Below are 20,859 nucleotides of genomic sequence, written 5' to 3' on the forward strand. Positions count from 1 at the left end.
ATGATAACTTGAATCCTCCCGGTGATAAGTGAGGTCCTATGTAGACAGAGCAGGGGAGGGGGGAGGAGCTGTGGACGTCCTCATTCTCCCCCTGCTTGAATCTTACAGATAGGGGCGTTTCTGAGGATGAGCCTATGGCTGCCTCAGAAAGCACCCGCTCATGCATATGCATAAGCAGGGAGGAGCTGACAGAGGCTAGGGGGAGCACAAACACTGCTGGGAGGAAGAGATCTCCGTCCCCAAGATGGCGGCTGCAATGTAATGAATAGGGGACGGACGCAGGACTACTGGGCTATGCTGGCAACTCTAATATCTCAGAAACGGCTGCATATAGGTAAATAGGACTAATTGACTGAATTGTATAACTTTTGTTTGGGGAACATTTGGGCAGGGATTTTTGACCACTACAGTTGTCCTTTAATGGAGAAGGTTTCACACGTGGTTTTAGATGTGAATGTCTTGGCTAGGTGATTAAGATTAGCACAGCATTTACAGCGAGCGTGCCCACATCTATAAGCACCAGTAGTGGAGAGGAAACTCATGGGTTGAGGGTTGCGGGCTTTTAATCTACTTTGAGCTACAATATTATGCAGGGTCTTACCTCGCCTGTATGTAATACCGGGTTTATTTGGAAGTGTGTCTCGTAGGAAGGGGTCATTCAATAGGATCGGCCAGTATTTATGAAGGACCTCTTTAATGAGTTTGTGCTCCCTGGTAAAGGTTGTGATGAAGTTAGTAGATCAGTCTTGTTTCTTTTCCAAGGTGTCTTGTACTTTGGTAAGACACTCTTGTTGTGATAGATTATTAGCCCTTTTAAAAGAAGAGTCCACAATGGCCTTAGGATATTTTTTCGCCTTGAACCTCTATTTTTAAATATTACTTTGCTCTATAAAATCACTGGTTTTGGAACAGTTACGTCTGATGCGTTTAAATTGCCCGTAGGGGCCATTAACCCCTTAAGGACCAAGGACGTACCGGTACGTCCTTGGTCCTGCTCTTCTGATATAACGCGGGGTTACACAGTAACCCCGCGTCATATCATGGCGGGCCCGGCGTCATAGTGAAGCCGGGACCCGCCTCTAATAGCGCGCAGCGCCGATCGCGGCGCCGCGTGCTATTAACCCTTTAGCCGCGCGCTCAGAGCTGAGCCGCGCGGCTAAAAGTGAAAGTGAAAGTTCCCGGCTAGCTCAGTCGGGCTGTTCGGGATAGCCGCGGCTAATCGCGGCATCCCGAACAGCTGACAGGACAGCGGGAGGGCCCCTTCCTGCCTCCTCTCTGTCCGATCGCCGAATGACTGCTCAGTGCCTGAGATCCAGGCATGAGCAGTCATGCGGCAGAATCGTTGATCACTGGTTTCTTATGAGAAACCAGTGATCAACATAGAAGATCAGTGTGTGCAGTGTTATAGGTCCCTATGGGACCTATAACACTGCAAAAAAAAAGTGAAAAAAAAAAGTGAATAAATATCATTTAACTCCTCCCCTATTAAAAGTTTGAATCACCCCCCTTTTCCAATAAAAAAAAAACACAGTGTAAATAAAAATAAAAATAAACATATGTGGTATCATCGCATGCAGAAATGTCCGAATTATAAAAATATATCATTAATTAAACCGCTCGGTCAATGGCGTGCGCGCAAAAAAATTCCAAAGTCCAAAATAGTGCATTTTTGGTCACTTTTTATATCATTTAAAAATGAATAAAAAGTGATCAATAAGTCCTATCAATGCAAAAATGGTACCGTTAAAAACTTCAGATCACGGCGCAAAAAATGAGCCCTCATACCGCCCCATACACGGAAAAATAAAAAAGTTATAGGGGTCAGAAGATGACAATTTTAAATGTATTAATTTTCCTGCATGTAGTTATGATTTTTGCCAGAAGTCCGACAAAATCAAACCTATATAAGTAGGGTATCATTTTAATTGTATGGACCTACAGAATACATATCAGGTATCATTTTTACCGAAAAATGTACTACGTAGAAACGGAAGCCCCCAAAAGTTACAAAACAGCGTTTTTTTTTTCAATTTTGTCGCACAATGATTTTTTTTCCCGCTTCACCATAGATTTTTGGGCAAAATGACTGACGTCATTACAAAGTAGAATTGGTGGCGCAAAAAATAAGCCATCATATGGATTTTTAGGTGTAAATTTGAAAGAGTTATGATTTTTTAAAGGCAAGGAGCAAAAAACGAAAATGCAAAAACGGAAAAACCTCCGGTCCTTAAGGGGTTAAGGAGCCATTTTTTATAGTGTGAACTGGTAAAATCGAGGTAGCTGTTGCTGTCAACTTTCTTAAAAAAGGTTCTGGTGTTAAGAGATCCTTGGCCATTGTGGAAAACTACCACATCTAAAAATTCGGCATTGTCATTAAAAACACTCTGTGTAAAATGAAGTCCCCAGGTGTTATTATTAAGAGAAGATAAAAATTCATTGAGTAAAATGGTGGAACCGTTCCAGATAAAAAAAAATATATCATCAATAAAACGATTAAAATAAACACAGTGTTGGAATCAATGATGAGAATAAATAAAAGTTTCCTCAAAAATGCCTACAAACAAATTAGCGAAGCTAGGTGCCACTTGCGAGCCCATAGCGGTGCCTGTATGCTGTGCATAAATACGTTTTTGAAACTCAAAGTAGTTATGTGTTACAATATAGCGGAGCCCTTTAAGGATAAAATCACGATGTGATTGGGGGAGGTCTGGGTCACCATTTAAATAGTGGGCTACTGCATTGATTCCCAGATCATGGTCAATAACAGTATAGAGGGAGGTGATGTCCATCGTGACCAGAGTGTATTCATTTTTCCATTCCACTTCTAAAATTGAGGAGATGAAATCGGTGGTATCCTTTAGGTGTGATTTTAACTTAAAAACATATTTATGCAACAGTAAATCTAAGTAATGAGACTAATTGGAAGAAACAGAATCAATACCAGACACTATGGGTCGACCTGGTGGATTTTCGGTGTTTTTGTGCACCTTCGGTAGATAGAAGAAGGTGGGCATGGCAGGTTCCTGTATGAGGATAAAGTCTTTCTCGGATTTATTTAGAACATCTGTTTGGAAACCTTCATTAACCAAGTTCTTAAGTTCCTCCGTGTATGATTTGGTTGGGTCCGAGGAGAGTGTTTTATAAAATTTCGGATCATTAAGTAGTCTGTTGGCTTCCTTGATGTAGTCCACTGTGTTCAGAATAACTATTCCTCCTCCTTTATCTGCTGTGCGGATGACAATGTCGTGGTTGTCAGCTAGTTTTTTAAGGGTTTGGTGTTCAATACGTGATAGGTTGTTCGAATGCAGGGTGTTATTCTTGGTCAGTTTTTCTAGGTCACCGGCCACCATACTTAGAAAAGTGTCAACGTAGCTCCCTCTAGATTGGAGAGGGTAAAATTTGGACTTAGGTTTCAGTTCAGTATGGATTGGGACTGGCTCTGTGGAGTTGTTGATAGTGGTGGGGTTAGACTCCACCCCGGGTTCCCCTTTAATGTTAAAAAAATGTTTCACAGTTAGTTTTCTAACAAAACTATTTAGATCAATAAATAAGTGGAAGCTATTAGATTTGCCGGTGGGGCAAAAAGATAAGCCTCTTTTGAGGATGTTGTTCTCAATGTCATTTAAGATATATGTGTAAATATTGAATATTTTGACAGTCTCTACATTTGTGGGTCCCTGTGTGGTTTGTTTTTCTTCTGTCTCTGGTCTATCCATGCTTCTCTTCCGACCTCCCCTGCATCCCCGTCTCTGAGGTTTTTTCTTTTTCCCCCTAGGGGGGGAGCTATATCCACTTGTTCGATCGTAGTTGGTGTTTGCAATGGCGGCGGTGGTATCTTTATTTTGCGGGGAGGTCTAAAAAAAATTGTGTTGGTTGTATGATAAAGAAAGGTCCATGTCTGGAAAGGTCTTGGTAGGCACTTGCTGGGGGTATGTGGGAAGATGATCAAGGGGAGTAAAAAATGCTAGTCTGTGGTTGCTGGTATCTGGTGGAGTAGTAATGTGGACAGTGAGGAGGGAATCCTCAAGGAGGGATTCAGACTCGGATCCCGAGAACCGACTAGATGGAAGATGGTTAGAGGGTTCCTGTGTGGAGGGATGTGTGGAGCATGAGTTAATGAAATTGATGAGTTCTTGCGGGGGGAGGGGAGGAGGAGCCAGACTGGGGGGCTGGTGGGGATGAGTAGCTGACTGGGGAATGATGTTGCGTGGAGTGGAGAATACGGAGGGTGGGAGATGTGGGTTATGTTTATGTCTATATATTGGATTGTGTGATAAGTTATGGGTGGTAGGTGGTTTGGGTTTGTAGGGGGTACCAGGGTGTGGGGTAGCTCTGGGTGGATGTGGTTTCTGCATAGAGATGTTGGATCGTCGTTGAGACAGAGTTTTATTGGAGGGTTTGAAGGTTTTGACGTTGTTATGCTGGCGGGGGGGGGGGGGGGATCTATTGCGGGAGTGTTTGGTGTCAGTTGGTGTGATGGTTTTCAGCCAGTATTTGATATTGTTATGTTGGTAGTCATCCCTATCTCTTTTGAGTTTGGTTAGTTTCTTTTGTAGAATTTCTTGTTCTAATTTACTAGTCTTCTCATTGTGGGACGACTGCCACTCAGTATATTCGGTTAAGTGTTGGAACTTGGATAACGAAAAAATGCAGTGATCAAGTTTGTCCGATATAAGCTCTACAACTGAGTCCCTTTTTTCTGATAGTAGTTGTAATAACTACTAGAATGTTCCCTTTAACTATACACTGGCCCATATCTCTCCGTGGGCCTCTGTACTATGCTCCATCTAACACTGCTTTGATTATTTCTATTATCATTTATTATTTGATACTTTTTTATTATACCCCTGTATACCACTGTTGCATGGTCTTTCTAATATTATGTGGATCCTTGTATTATGGTCCATCTTATAATTATTATACAATTTTCTATTTATTTATTTTCATACACCTTTTTATCATGATTATCTTTATGTATTACTATTATTATTACCCATTATTTATCTCTATGTATTATAATTGTTATCACTACTATTACTATAGTATTCTTCTACGTATCTCTGCTTCCTTCCTTTACAATTGATAAGTAATTTTTTAATATTTATTTTTTAATATTAATTAATTCATTTTTTAAATTAATTCGTATCATGTAATAACGACATCTCCCTCCTATATTATCTACCCTGACTTCCCCAAGTAAAAATAGCCCCCATATTATTTTTTTCCCTATTTCTACGTCATGCTATCATGCATTTTATACACCATACATACGCCTCTACATGCTGTGTGTCCCTTGCACACAATACTGACTACCTGTCAGACATCCAGCCTGCACTCTAACCCCATGATTGATATTCACATTCCGCCAACTTTCATCCCACATCCATCTCTCTTATCTTTCCCCGTTCACACCATTCTTTCCCTCAGTAATTATTTACTGAGCGCTTTATTTCCCTTCCACCCCGGCCCAGCGCTCGCTGTCAGTGCGATCTGTGAGCTGACACGGACGGACGAGCGCTACTTCCACCTCGCCATCTGATTGGCTGACTGCTTAGCAACGCATCCGTAGCAACAAGCAGTCTAACATAGGAGGCTGCACAGAGCTTCCGTTCACACGCCGCGGTGGGCCACTTTCGGCCCACTGCGGTTCTACAGCTGTTTATAATAACACACCTGCTTACTAACCCTGCATCCTTTTTACATTAAAACTTCATAAATATATGTTTTTAGAGATGCCTTCTGCTGACTCCTCACCCTTGTTTTTGGCACTGGTTTTTGGCCATTTTGGGACCATATAAACCTGTCAATGCTGTTATCATGTCATTTTGATCTGAGGAAGGGAGGGATCCTCCCGAAATGCTTCATCCTATCTATTTTTTTTTTTTTGTACAATAAAATGTCCTGCTGAGGACTTTTCCAGAATCCCTGGCTTCGCTTCATCCTTCATACCAGAGCTAGCAGCGCCGTCTTCAGAGGTCCTTTTTCTGCCTTCTTCCATTAATCTGTAAAGGGCCTAGATACTGTGAAAGTCCAGGCAAAAGTAATCACCGGCTAGTGTTTGACTCCACTACTTCTTTAAGCATACTGTAGTGCATTTTTCCGCCCTTATAAGTGCATCCCACATACCGACATCTAAGTAGAGTACTATTTTGTACCTTTTAATCAGTCAATGGCTTAGATACTACGAAAGGCAAGGCAAAAGTACTCACTGGCTGGTGCTGTACTCAAATACTTTTTTTAAGCGTTACTGTAGAGTATTTTCCAGCCCTCATATGTGCATACCACATTCCTACATCCAGGCAAAAGTAATCACTGGCTAGTGTTTTATTTCACTACTTCTTTAAGCGTACTGTAGCGCATTTTTATGCCCTCATAAGAGCATACCACATACCTACATCTAAGTAGTGTACTAATTTGTACCTTTTAATCTGTCAAGGGCTTAGATACTGTGAAAGGCCAGGCAAAAGTACTCGCCGGCTGGTGTTGTACTCAAATCCTTTTTTAAGCATACCGTAGCGCATTTTTCTGCCCTCATAAGTGCTCACCACATACATACATCGAAGTAGTGTACTATTTTGTACCTGTTAATCTGTCAATGACCTAGATGCTGTGAAAGTCCAAGCAAAAGTAATCGCCGGCTGCTTTTTTAACACCAATATGTTTTTTAAGTGTACTGAAATGCATTTCTCTGCCCTCATAAATTCCTATCACACATGTATATATAAGTAGTGTACTAATTTGTACATGTTAATCTGTCAAAGGCCTAGATACAGTGAAAGCCCAAGCAAAAGTAATCACCTGCTGATGTTTTACTCTATTACTTTTTAAAGCGTACTGTAGAGAATTTTTCTGCCCTCATATGTGCATACCACATACCTACATCTAAGTAGTGTACTAATTTGTACCTGTTAATCTGTCAAGGGCCTAGATACTGTGAAAGTACACACCTGCTGCTGTTATAGACAAATACTGTTTTAAACGTAGTGAAGCGCATTGTACTCGCCTCATATACGCATTAAGTCTGTCAGGCAGAGAGGTGCCAGGATGTGCACAGAGAAGTGGCAGAGGCCTAAATTCATCATGCACAGGCAGAGGTTGCTGCAGATTAGGGGAGAGTGGCAGCAGGAGTCGCAGCGAGAGGCCTCATCTCCCAGTATCAGCTAGCGGTCGTGTCTCCACTTCATCACAAGTGACATCTGTCAACAGTTGGTGGGTTCCTCAGACACAACCCTCAGTTGGCATGGCCCGGGAGCAGTCCCTGTCCTCCCAATACCTCTGCCCTATGCTGTTCCCTCCCATAAACAAATGTCTTATGCTGTGGGTTCAGCTCCACTATTAAGTGAGGACGATCTAATAGAGGACAATCAGCATCTACTGCCCAGCCAAGGAGTGGAGGAGACATCCGCCTCTTCCTCTGCTGGGCGGGCAAGTAGTGATGAGGAGATTGACGTGGGAGGCGGTGTTGCCAGGGTTCAGGGTCCTGAAGCAGGCACTGTTGAGCAACCTGAGGAGGACATCAGTGACTTGCAGACACTTGTCGATTATGATGAAGTCGGTCACAATTGGGAGCCGGGTGCAGAAGGGGCTTCATCATCATCATGAGAAGAGAGTTGCAGGTTGCCCATGAGGCAGCAGCTGCAGCCAGCAAGGTGACAGCATGGTTGGCAGTCAGCAGGGTGGCAGAAGTGGAAAGTCTGTAGCCAAACGTGCCTGGGGAGACCAACTGCTTCGTGGCAGCATACCTTCCTGGGAGGTAGTGGAACAGGGGTTCCTGGAGACGTCAGCAGTAGCAGTCAATTAGTGCAGACTGTTGGTGGGAAAATCAGCTTTTTGGCGGTGTGGCAGTTTTTCATCAAGCATCTGGAAGAGGTTAACATAGCCACATGCAAGATGTGACGGCAGAAGGTGAAGCGTGGTCAGGGTCCCAATGTTGGCACCACGGCCCTGTGCCAACATATGCTGCGCCACGATAAAGCAGACTGGGAGAACCCTGGATCCGATGTAGTGGTCCAGCCTGCTACATCACCCAGTGGCACGCCGCTCATTCTATCAGCCAGCCAAGGCTCCACTACCTCAGCCGAAGGGAGCTGTGTGTCATACCCTCCTTCTGTCGCTCCAGATGCTCCTGCTCCTCCTACTTTTAATCAGTCATTCTGCCAGCAATCCAGCGACGAAGCCATGTCCAAGAGACAACAGTATGCGCCCACTCATCCAACATTGCAGAAGCTGAATGTGCTCCTGTCCAAGTTGCTGGTGCTGCAGTCCCTCCCTTTTCAAGTTGTGGACTTTGCACTTTTCTGAGAACTGATGGCTTGTGCCGAGCCGAGGTGGAGAGTGCCATCCTGTCATTTTTTTTGCGAAGAAGGCAGTACCAGCCATGCACAATTTTATGGAACATAAGGTGGGCCAGTCCTTGAGCCTATCAGTGTGTACCAAAGTGCACAGCAGCGCCGACGTTGGGAGCTGTAACTATGGTCAGGGACAATACATATCCTTTACGGCCCACTGGGTGAATGTCACAACACCAACTTGGACAGGTAACGCCGCTTCCTCCTCCATGCTCTCAGGCCATTGGTCCTATGATAGCGTGGGACTCCACCTCTTCATCCTCCACCGTGTCCTCAGCCTCCACTGCACAGACAAGTCCCAGTGCCCCTTCAGCATACCATGTGTGCAGGACACGGCGGTGTCACGCTGTTCTTCACATGGTTTGCCTTGGCGAAGGGAGTCACACAGTTGAGGAACTGCTAAAAGTCATTCATAAAGAAATTGGAGCATGGCTTACTCCACGAAAACTGGAAATGAGAACCACAGTGACTCACAACCGGAAGAACATCTTGTCTGCTCTGCGACAAGGAAGGCTGAGCCATGCGCCCTGCATGGCACACGTGTTCAATCTGGTTGTCAAGCGGTTCCTTAAGTGTTCCCCCCATTTGCAAGACATCCTAACAATGAGAAGGACACTTTGCATGCACTTCAGCCACTTGTACACTGCAAAGCACACCCTCCTTGAGCTGCAGCATCAGAACGGTATCCCCCAACATAGTCTGATTTGCGACATTGCCACATGTTGGAATTCCACCCTCCATATGTTGGACCGAGTATACGAACAGAGAAAAGCCATCACCGATTTCTTAATGAACCAAGCGGATAAGGGGACTCCCCTGTGTAACTTCAATGTCAATCAGTGGCAGCTCATACATGACACTTGCCGTTTGCTCAGGACCTTTGAGGAAGCCACATTATTAATCAGTCCCCAGGATTAAGGGATGAACAACATCATTCCACTGCTGTATTTTCTACAACAAATGTTGGAAACTATGGCTGGTCAGGGAAATGTTGACGTGGTGCCTGGTGCCTACATCTCAAGGCCACATGAGTCCTGTGGGGGCTGAACTGGAGGAGGAGGGGGAGCAGCACAGTGGAGCACAGTTTACATTTCACGAGATAAGCGGTATTTCTAGTCATGTGACAGGAGAGGAGGAGCAGGAGCAGCCAGAGGAGCTAGAGGGTTATGAGGAAGGCGAGACAGAGGACCCAGACACACTTTGGCAGTATGCAGTGGAGATGGAGGCAGGGAGTACCTCCGAGTCACTTGCACAAATAGCACGATGCATGCTCACTTGCTTGCGTAGTGACCACCGAATTGCCACCATTCGGCAGCGGGATGACTTCTGACTCTCCACCTTATTGGACCCTCGCTACCGCCACAAAATGGGGGCCTGTTTTTACACCCACTGAGAGGGAGGATAAACTGATCTACTACAGAGACATCCTACATAGTCAGTTTGCCAATGCCTATCGGCACTGGCATCCATCCTCTCACAGGTCTGACTCGGGGGGCCCTCTGCTCTCACCTTCCACTGCCATGGCAGTACCTGCTCCATCAGCAGCAGCCATCAGCAGCAGCCTGAGTCTACAGTCGCTGATGAGTACCTTTCTTCACCCGCATAATGAAACATCAGCAGCATGTGGACCTGGACCAGCAGATGGTGGATTACCTTGACATGCCTATGGCAACACACCTTGAAGATCCGCTGGACTTCTGGGCAGCCAAACTTAATTTGTGGCCGAAACTAGCAGAGTTTGCCCTGGAAAAGCTGTCCTGCCCGGCCAGTAGTGTGCCATCAGAGTGGGTGTTTAGTGCAGCAGGGGCCATAGTCACAAACGAAAAATGTGGAGAGACTGACCTTTGTGAAGATGAATCAGGCATGAATGAGCCAAGATTTCCACCCACTAATGCCTGATGCATCAGAGTAGATTGACCATGGTGCAACACCAACACTTCACAAATATGGATAGTGCATATCAGATTTAAGGCACTGCTCCCCAGTTACAAACATTCCTCTGCATCAGGTCTTTTTTCATCCACCTTCGTCACTGGGTACAGGTATTGCCACCCACGGCACCACTCTGTCACCGGGTCACTTTCAGGACACCTGATGCTGCTGCTGCAACCTCCAGGCTGTCTCATTCTGCCACCATATGGTCTCCTCATGCTTCCACACACTCCAAGTTAACTATTAAGCCACTATATGTTCTACTCATGCTGCCGCACACTCCAGGCTATGCCATTCAGCCAATAGTGATGGGCGGCATTGCTCATATTCAAATTTGCGATATTTCACGAATATATAGATGAATATTTGTCCTATATTCTTGAATTTCACGTATTCGGTATTTTCGCACAGGCGAATATTCGCATATACGAATATTCACATATTCACGTATTCGAGTAAGAAAACAGTGAGGGGGTGGGCAACTTTACTATTGGTTGCTAGGGATGTTGTTGATAACCTCTGACAAGTGTAGTTGCATCATTTTAGTTGGCCCACGCAATATTTGCGAATTTGCGATATTCGCAATAAAAATTAGAAATGCGAATATTCGTGCCCAACACTATCAACCACTATATGGTCTCCTCATGCTGCCGCCAACTGCAGGCTGTGCCATTCAGCCACTATATGGTCTCCTCATCTGCCGCCAACTCCAGGCTGTGCCATTCAGACACTATATGTTCTACTCATGCTGCTGCCAGCTCCAGGTTGTGCCATTCAGCCACTATATGGTTTACTGATGCTGCTGAGCCTGTGACCTTACCTTAAATTTTTTATGGCAGCACTAGCTACCATAAATCTTCAATATAAAGTTTAAAATTAATCTTTTAATGTCAGGGATTGTGAAGCCCTATTGTCTCATCATGCTGCCGCCAGCTCCAGGCTGTGTCATTCAGCCACTATATGGTTTACTGATGCTGCTGAGCCTGGGACATTGCCTTAAAATTTTTAAGTAGCAATAGCTACCATAAATCTTTAATTTCAATTTTAAATTTAATCTTTTAATCTTAGGGATTGTGAAGTCCTATTGTCTCCTCATGCTGCCGCAAGCTCCAGGCTGTGTCATTCAGTCACTATATGGTTTACTGATGCTGCTGGGCCTGGGACATTACCTACACATTTTTATGGTAGCACTAGCTACCATAAATCTTCAATTTAAATTATAAAATTCATCTTTTAATCTTAGGGATTGTGAAGCCCTATTGTCTCCTCATGGTGCCGCCAGCTCCAGGCTGTGTAATTCAGCCACTATATGGTTTACTGATGCTGCTGGACCTGGGACATTACATACAAATTTTTATGGTAGCACTAGCTACCATAAATCTTCAATTTCAATTTTAAAATTAATATTTTAATCTTAGGGATTGTGAAGCCCTAAAGTCTTCTCATGCTGCCACCAACTCAATGCTGTGTCATTCAGCCACTATATTGTCTCCTCTTTCTGACGCCAATTCCAGGCTGTGTCATTCTGCCAGATTATGGTCTCCTCATGCTGCTGCCACCTCTAGGCTCTTTCATTATGCCGCTATGTGACTCCTTATTAGTTTAGGTTTTGTGGTCATGCACTATTAGTTTAAAGTAAACACCGGGACATTAAACTTGGGAATCTAATATAAATCTTAAATTAAAATTTTTAAAAATCAATGTCATCTTTTCAAGACTGAGGCCCTATGGTCGTCGACGTCATATTACGTTTGCATGTCATACTGAATAACAGTATTATTTCACTAACACAGCACACTCCCTATGCTTGTTAGGACAAAGCAAAGTGTTCTACACCCCTATTGAGGCTCTCTGTAGGACAGAAATAGACCTTTTTAATTGTGATTTGCCGCAAATAAATTCGACCCGAACCAAACTTTTTCTGAAAAGGCAGCGAATTGGCCAAATCAAATTTTTCAAAAATTTGCTCATCTCTGCTCATCATGCTGTGTGTTCCACATAAAGTTCATTTCTTTTGGAATTTCCTTTCTGTCTGACCACAGTGCTATCTGCTGATACCTCTGTCCATGTCAGGAACTGTCCAGAGCAGGATAGGTTTGCTATGGGGATTTTCTCCTACTCTGGACAGTTCCTAAAATGGACAGAGGTGTAAGCAGAGAGCACTGTGGTCAGACAAAAAGCAAGTTAAAAAAGAAAAAGAACTTCATGTGGAGCATATAGCAGCTGATAAGTACTGAAAGGATTAAGATTTTTAAACAGTAGTAATTTACAAATCTGTTTAACTTCCTGGCACCAGTTGATTAAAAAAAATAATAATAATGTTTTCCAGCGGATAACCAATGACCTAGGCAGAGCTGAATGTTTTATGAATGAATTGATCAATTGCTTATATAAAAATAATACACCAATTATAACACCTAAATATAATTAATGTAAACAATTTTTTTAATGTAAGTATGATGTCATCATAAGAAGCAGAGCTTATCGGGAAGGGGGAAAAGCCTCTCGGATCTCAGTGCTAGGACAGGAACTGCAAGCTGTAAATTAGGGAAGTAAACTGAGCTCCTCTACATGTGTTTTCTGGAGAGCAGAGGTAAATGAGAGGCTGCAGGGTGATACAGGATGGGAGGGGGATTGATAAGGGTCTCTATGTCAGAGGGAGTAGAGTAATGCTATTTACATGGGACTGTATATTGGGTGCTCAGGGGGTTGCCATTTACATGAGACTGAATGTTGGATGCTAAGGGGAAGGATACTATTAACATAGGATTGTATGTTAGGTGCTCAGAGAAGGGATGCTATTTACATGGGACTGTATGTTGGGAGTTCAGGGAGGGATGCTATTTACATGGGATTGTATGATGGGGGTTCAGGGGAGAAGAAGATGTTATTTACTTAGTACTGAATGTTGTGAACTCAGAGAAGAAGAATAATGCTATTAACATGAGACTGTATAATGGATGCTCAGGGGAGGGATGTTATTTACATGGGTCTGTATGCTGAAGGGTGAAGTGAGGGGACTGAGGTCATTTACATGGGACTGTATGTTGGAGGAGGCTTAAGTTAGGGCAGTGATGCTATTTAAATGCTCTGCTATGCCCCTATGTAACTCTAGGGTGATAGTGTGCCATGTGGGCAAAAACTATATTGTGTCATTTTTCTCACTGGCATGGTTCACTACTACCCTATTTAACCCTATAATGACCATGGACGTCTATCCTCGTCCAGTGGCCTTTAACAGGGTATGACGCGGGCTCCCAACTCGAGTCCGCGTCATACCGGCCGGCCCCCAGCTGATTCCTGTAGCTGGGGGCCGTCGTTAATAGCCGACATGCGGCGATCGCTGCGGCCAGCTATCATCCCTTTAGATCGCTGCTGTCAAAGTTGACAGCGGCATCTAAAGGTGCCAGTATCCAGTCCCTGGTGGTCCTGCGGTGGCTCCTGTGCTCAGAATGATAAAGCCTGGCAGGGCCAGGCTTTATCAGTCAAGAGCAGAGCACACAGATCAATGGGATTATATGTAATCCCATTGATCTGTATGAGGAATCAAATGATTCCTCCTAAAAGTCCCCTAAGGGGACTAAAAGTGTAAAAAAAAAGTTTAAAAACACACACATTAACCTCTTCCTTATTAAAAGTTTAAATCACCCCAATTTTCCCAAATTCCATATAAAAAATATATAACCATAATAAAAAATAAACATATATGGTATCGCCACATGCTTAAATGTCGGAACTATAAAAATATATCTTAAATTAAATTGCACGGTCAATGGCGTCCACGCAAAAAAAATTCCAAAGTCCAAAATAGCGTATTTTTGGTCACTTTTCACAATGGTACCGATTAAAACTTCATATCATGGTGCTAAAAAATAGTCCACATACCACCCCATAGAGCTGATTATGTCTGTGATGTACAATAACTTTTCTTAACCCCTTCCTGACACACTTACCTAATGAGTCAAGTGAGGAAACATGTAGAAGGCTCGTGAGCGGAGCAAAAAAGAGAAAAAAAACTCTACCCCAATATAAATTTAAATTACTCCACCCCCCTTACCCATTTCTCACAACACAAAAAATGAGCCCTCAGACAGCTCCATAGTTATAAGAGTCAAAACAAAATAAAGCCTTGAAAAAGACCTAATGGAGTAGATTGAAACGTTGCACTTTATACAGATGTGTGAATAAATCATCACCTTTTTTCGACTTGGAGTGCCGCCTTTTTCCTTTATTTGGACGTCTATTTATATTGGAGGGGTCTCTTGATCAGGACCTCTGGAGTCGGCTGAGCACCCGATGGTCTGGACTTGAAGTTCTTCATAGTGCCGCTTATCTTTGTTTTATATATATATATATATATATATATATATATATATATATATTATATACATATGTATATGTATATATATATATATATATATATATATATATATGTGTGTGTATATATATATTTCACTCCCAAATGCTTACTGCATTCCCTCCTTATTATGCCAAATCTGATATTCCTATTGCATAAATAGCGGTTTTGTATTTAGCAAGCAAGATACGTGGTAATTAATTTGAAGCAGCTACACTATCACTATTTAACATAATCGAGCATTTCTTTTTCCTTTGTTTTATTGGAGAAGACATTTTAAAAATGATCCTCCGTCTCCCACATTGTGCTAGAATTAATGACTGCCATGTCACCGCTCTCATTATTTTTTGTCATTAGCGAATGGTAAGCCCGGGCACCGTTCACTAGGAAGCTCGGTATAATAATGAGTCTTTCTACGTGTACTCATTATGTTAAATAAACTCAAAGCTACATCAATGTACAGTGTGACATTATACCGTCACATCAATGTATTTCATCAGCCTCTTGGGCAATGGCTTTTCTTCCAACATTGCAATTTAACTTTCTATTTACTCTGTTTTTTTTTATGTTTATTTGACTACACATCCTCTGTCAATGTGTTATGCAACAAAAGCTACTTTAGCTTTATTTTACATTTTAATGTATTTAGTTTTAGAAAATATTCCAATTTCTTATAGTTTTTATCTAGAAAAATTGAACAAAAAATTGGGAGAAGAAAAGGCGAGATTTCACACATTTTGTAAATAAGGGCCTACAACCAGGGCATAACTATCTGAGGGCTCCCTAAAGGTCCCCTAATGCTATATAAAGACACCAGTATATAATATATAGATTTACCTTGGGGGCTCAGGTGTTCCTAAGTAGGTATATGCAGTGGCAGGGAGGAAGAAACTCTAGGCACTAGAGTGTAGGTGTGTTGGGATAACTCTAGGAATAATGAATGAGATTGTCCATGTACGGCTAAAACAGGGGGGTGCATTCTTCAGAAAACAAAGCCCAGAATCAGTATATGGAGAAATGAAAAGGCAAAGCACTCACCCGTGGTTCAGCAAACATGGAGGGACTTTGTCAGGACATCAAAGTGCAGTTACATCACAAGGGAGAAACAAAGAGATGCAGCTCTGGGAGCTATGAGAGGAGCAGCGACAGCCCCGTTTCGCAGTCAAACACACCGCTCGGTCACGCCTATCTCCGCTGTTGCGCACGGCACCATGTTAAATAGACATTGTCTCCATGGGAGGGCAACAGCTGGCAGGTCCGGAGTTATGGCAACAGGTAAACAAAGAGGCTCCTGCGGAGCAACAACTGGCCTGCAGCCAGAGATCATGTGCAAACTATCTGGAGCTGGACCAATGTCCTTTGGATACCTGCAAGGCCAATGGGGAAACAGGAGGTACCTATACAAATACAACAATGTTAGAATATATAACTAATGGCCAGTACAAGTCCTATGTAGTGGGAACAGGAAAAACTGGAAAAGAAAAAGAGTACAGGATAGGTAAAGGCATTGAATTTGTTTCTTTCATTTAGTCCGAGGGCACCCGTGGCTCTGCTTCTGGATATAACCCTTGCTTCTCTCTGCAGCAAGAGTGTGTGCAGATTTTGGCCAGGGGGGGTATTTTTGACTTTCTCAATTCCTAAAAACCGGATGCAAGTCTTAGATCCGCCATGAACATCCTTCACATGCTGCGCTAACCTGGGGACTCCAAGTCCTTGTCCTGTCAATCGCAGGTGCTCATGGATCCTCATGAAAAGAGGTCTTATTGTAGATCCTACGTAGAACTGTCCGAAAGGGCACATGATGCAATAGACAACATAGGGGGTCCTGCAGGTGACTAAGCATGTGCTGACAGAAGGAACATTTTCCGCATTTGTGATTCCTTTTTAGAGCGAGTAAGTCTTCTTTTTGGGGTTATTGGATTCTATACTAAATTAGCTTCTGACCAGCTTGTTTTTTATAGTCGTTTTCCTCCTATAAGTGACAAGTGGCTTCCTTATGGCTACTTCACGTAGTGCGGGGTCATCTTCAATTAAGTGCCAGTGTCTGGAGATAGATCTCCTAATTTCTCGTGCCAAGTTGTTGTATTTAAAGAAAAAAGTTAAGCGGTTCTCATTCCGTCCTTTCTTTTTTTTACTTTTATTTTTGAAAATGAGGTCTTCTCTGGAGTATGCCTCAGTTTTATGAAGGGCATGATTCAATGTATGGGCTGAGTACTCTCCTGATAATAAGTGCTGTTTCAGGTCATCTGATTGCTGCTCAAAATCGGATGGGTTACTGTTGATTTTTTTCAGACTTAGGAACTGGCTAAATGGAATTGCATCTTTCATATGTGGAGGGTGAAAAGAATCGTGGTGCAAATACAGTAAAGGTGCTGAGGGTTTTCTATAGCCTTTGGTATGGAGTTGCCTTTCTTTAATTGATATCAGAACATCCAAAAATGCTATCTCCGAACTGCTGAAGACTGATGTGAACTGCATGTTCAAAGTGTTGCTGTCATTTAGATACCAAATAAAATCGGTAAATTCAAATTCGGCGCCCCTCCATATGACCAGAATATCGTCTACGAACCTTTTATAAAATCTTATCCGGCTGGTGAAAGGATTAGAGGGAGTGTATATCATATTGGCCTCTAAAAATGCTAGTTACAGATTAGCGTAGGTGCAGGACACCGGGTGCCCATCACTGTGCCATGATGTTGCCTAAACCATTGTCCGTTGAACTGAAAAAAAATATTTTTTAATTCAAGGTCCAGGGCATTGGCAACAAAGGTGCAGTATTCCGCTGATTTGCCCTCCGCCAGCAGGAACTCTTTGACAGCTCCAACACCTGCATCTAGTGGTATCCTGGTGTATAGAGACTCCACGTCAATTGAGGCTAAACAATCCCCTTCTTCCAGGATCCCGTCTTGCAATGATTCAAGGAGGTCATCTGTATCCTTGACATACGATGGTGTGTCCACTAATAGGGTCGCAGCAACCAGTCAATATACTGGAGAAGGAATTCTGTAGCCCAGCCAATGCCCGCTACTATGGGTCTCCCGGGGGGTCCGACATGGATTTATGTATCTTGGGCAAGTGGTACCATTGAGGTTTGGCTGGGTTAACAGGTAACAATTTTTCTGCTGACCTCTTAGACAGAATTCCTCTTTCCCCCTGCAGTCTAAGGAAAGTCTGCAAAGTGGACATGACATTCTGTGTGGGATCCTGTTTGACATGGATATACGTCTTTTCATCACTCAATTGTCTGAGGGCTGCTTCTTGTAGGTATTTCTCCTTGGACATGACAACGACATTGTTGCCTTTATAGGCTTTCTATATTATCAAATCGGTGCGGCTTTTTAGCCAGTCCAAGGCACGTTTTTCCCTAGCACTCAAACTAGACGTGGGTTTTGGATACACCAGTGGTTTAAGATCGCTTGTGACCGCTGTCATAAATTGCTCCAGGCTGCTGCCTGTCTGTATCGGGGGCTAAAGGAGGACTTTTTGCCTCCTCTAAAGGCGGGCACCACAAATTCTCTTGGTTGCTGCACCATAGGCTCACTTTCACTGAGACTGATCATTAATTCGAGATCTCTAGTCTCTTCAGGATTTCCAGTGAAATGGGCACTGAATTCTAGGCGACCCAGGACTGCGGGTACTTTTTCTCCTGTACTCCTGTGCTGGGTTGTTCAATAGGTGGACTATTTTTATCAAAATATTTGCAGAGGCTCATTTTTCTGATGCCTTTTGTACAGGTCGAATTCAAATGACGTGAAATCGAACTCTTCTGAGAAACAGAAGTTGAGTCCTTTACTGAGTAGCGATACGTAGTCACTGTCCAACGGTGTGTCGGAGAGATTGCCTACATAGTTGCTTTCAGTGCACTGTCCCTCCACGTTACTGGTTCCCTTTTCACACTCTGTCTTGTTGGTCTTCCACCGCTGCCGGCCTCCTCTCCTTGTCCTGACTCTAAAGAGGGTGCTGTATCTCTTATCTCAGAGGTGGTTTTTTTTCTCTATTTGTTTTCTCTTGTTTTGTTGTTTATCCCATCCTTTACTTGGTCCGGGTTGCTCTTCCGAGGAGTTAGACTCGGATTCCATGGTCCAGTAATCATGGCTCACGTTTTTCTTTATTTGCGTCTTTCTGCGACCTGCTCTCACCACTTGTCTCCCTGTGAAGACTTTTCCATTCTCAAAATCCAAATGAACCAGTATGAATTTGTTTCGTCTTCTCTCCTTTATCTCCTTCTGTTGTTGTATTAGTTTGTTTTCTAGTTTATTGAGGAAAGAATCCACTTCTTGAATTCGCCGGCTCCTTAGTTCAGTTTTGCACTTACACAACTCGACAGTGGTAGACTCGTATTCTAACTTCAGGATGTTCAATGAATGCTGAAGGTGCAGTGCGTCCCACTCTGACTTGGAATCCTCCTCTCCTTGGAACTGCGAGATTTCTTTATATATTTTGAGCCCTCTCGGAACTCTATTGTTTTGTAGGTAGGACCTTAACTCCTTAAGGACTCAGGACGTGCCGGTGAGCCCAGCTCCCGGTGTTTAAAACGGGGTCACAGCGTCACACTGGGTCGGTCCCGGCTGCTAATCATAGCCGGGAACCTGGGCTAACAGCGTTCGGCACCGATCATTGTGCCGCGCGCTGTCAACCCTTCAGACGCGGCGATCAAAGTTGACCGCCGCCTCTGAAAGTGAAACTAAACGCTTCCCGGCAGCTCAGTCGGGCTGATCAGGACATCGCGATAAAATCGTGATGTTCCGATCAGCTGGGACGCAGGCGGAGGTCTCCTTACCTGTCTCTGCAGTGTCCGATCGGGGTTTGATTGCTCCAAGTCTGAGCTACAGGCTTGAGCAATCGAGCCCCTATCTCGCTGATCCATGCAGAGCTATGGCTCTGCAGGGATCAGCATAGGAGATCAGTGTGTGCAGTGCTATAGCCCCCTATGGGAGCTATAGCACTGCAAAAAAAAAAAGTGGAAAAAAAAGTTAACAAAGGTAATTTAACCCCTTCCCTAATAAAAGTTTGAATCACCCCCCTTTTCCCATAAAAAAAAAAACTGTGTAAATAAAAATAAACATATGTGGTATCGCCGCGTGCGTAAATGTCCAATCTATAAAAATATATCATTAATTAAAGCGCATGGTGAATGGCGTATGCGCAAAAAAATTCCAAAGTCCAAAATAGCGTATTTTTGGTCACTTTTTATATCATAAAAAAATTAATAAAAAGCGATCAAAAAGTCCGATCAATACAAAAATGGTACCGATAAAAACTTCAGAAGACGTCGCAAACAATGAGCCCTCATACTGACCCATACGCAGAAAAATAAAAAAGTTATAGGGGTCAGAAGAGGACAATTTTAAAAGTATACATTTCATGCATGTAGTTATGATTTTGTTCAGAAGTGCGAGAAAATCAAACCTATATAAGTAGGGTATCATTTTAACCATATGAACTTACAGAATAATGATAAGGTGTCATTTTTACCCAAAAATGCACTGCGTAGAAACGGAAGCCCCCAAAAGTTACAAAATGAAATTTTTTCTTCAATTTTGTCGCACAATGATTTTTTTTCCGTATCGCCGTGGATTTTTTGGTAAAATGACTAATGTCACTGCAAAGTAGAGCTGGTCTAAGCCATCATATGGAATTTTATGTGCAAAATTTAAAGCGTTATGATTTTTAGAAGGTGATTAGGAAAAAATGAAAATGCTAAAACGGAAAAACGCTGAGTCCTTAAGGGGTTAAAGACTTAATGGTCCAAAATAATCTGAGCTCTTGTTCAGCTAATTTATGTGTCCTGAACTCCAGACTATGTGTACTGGTAAACTGTATCCCGTTCTTGCTATTGCATAACTCAAAGAACTCATCAGCATTCTCCCGGGCAGAAGTGAGTGTGCGCTTGTCCATCCCTCTCTGCACGGACTCTAATTCAACAGATATCTGTCACGATTCGGCTGGCTGGAGGTGGCTTCTCTGTGCCAGAGAGGGATTGGCGTGGACCGTGTCGGTGGACCGGTTCTAAGTTGCTACTGGTATTCACCAGAGCCCGCCGCAAAGCGGGATGGTCTTGCAGCGGCGGTAGCAACCAGGTCGTATCCACCAGCAACGGCTCAACCTCTCTGACTGCTGAGAATGCGTGGGACAGAAGGACTAGGCAGAGGCAAGGTCAGACGTAGCAGAAGGTCGGGGCAGGCGGCACGGTTCGTAGTCAATATGGATAGCAGAAGATCT

Source organism: Hyla sarda, chromosome 5 (assembly GCF_029499605.1).
Source record: "Hyla sarda isolate aHylSar1 chromosome 5, aHylSar1.hap1, whole genome shotgun sequence".
Taxonomy (NCBI): domain Eukaryota; kingdom Metazoa; phylum Chordata; class Amphibia; order Anura; family Hylidae; genus Hyla; species Hyla sarda.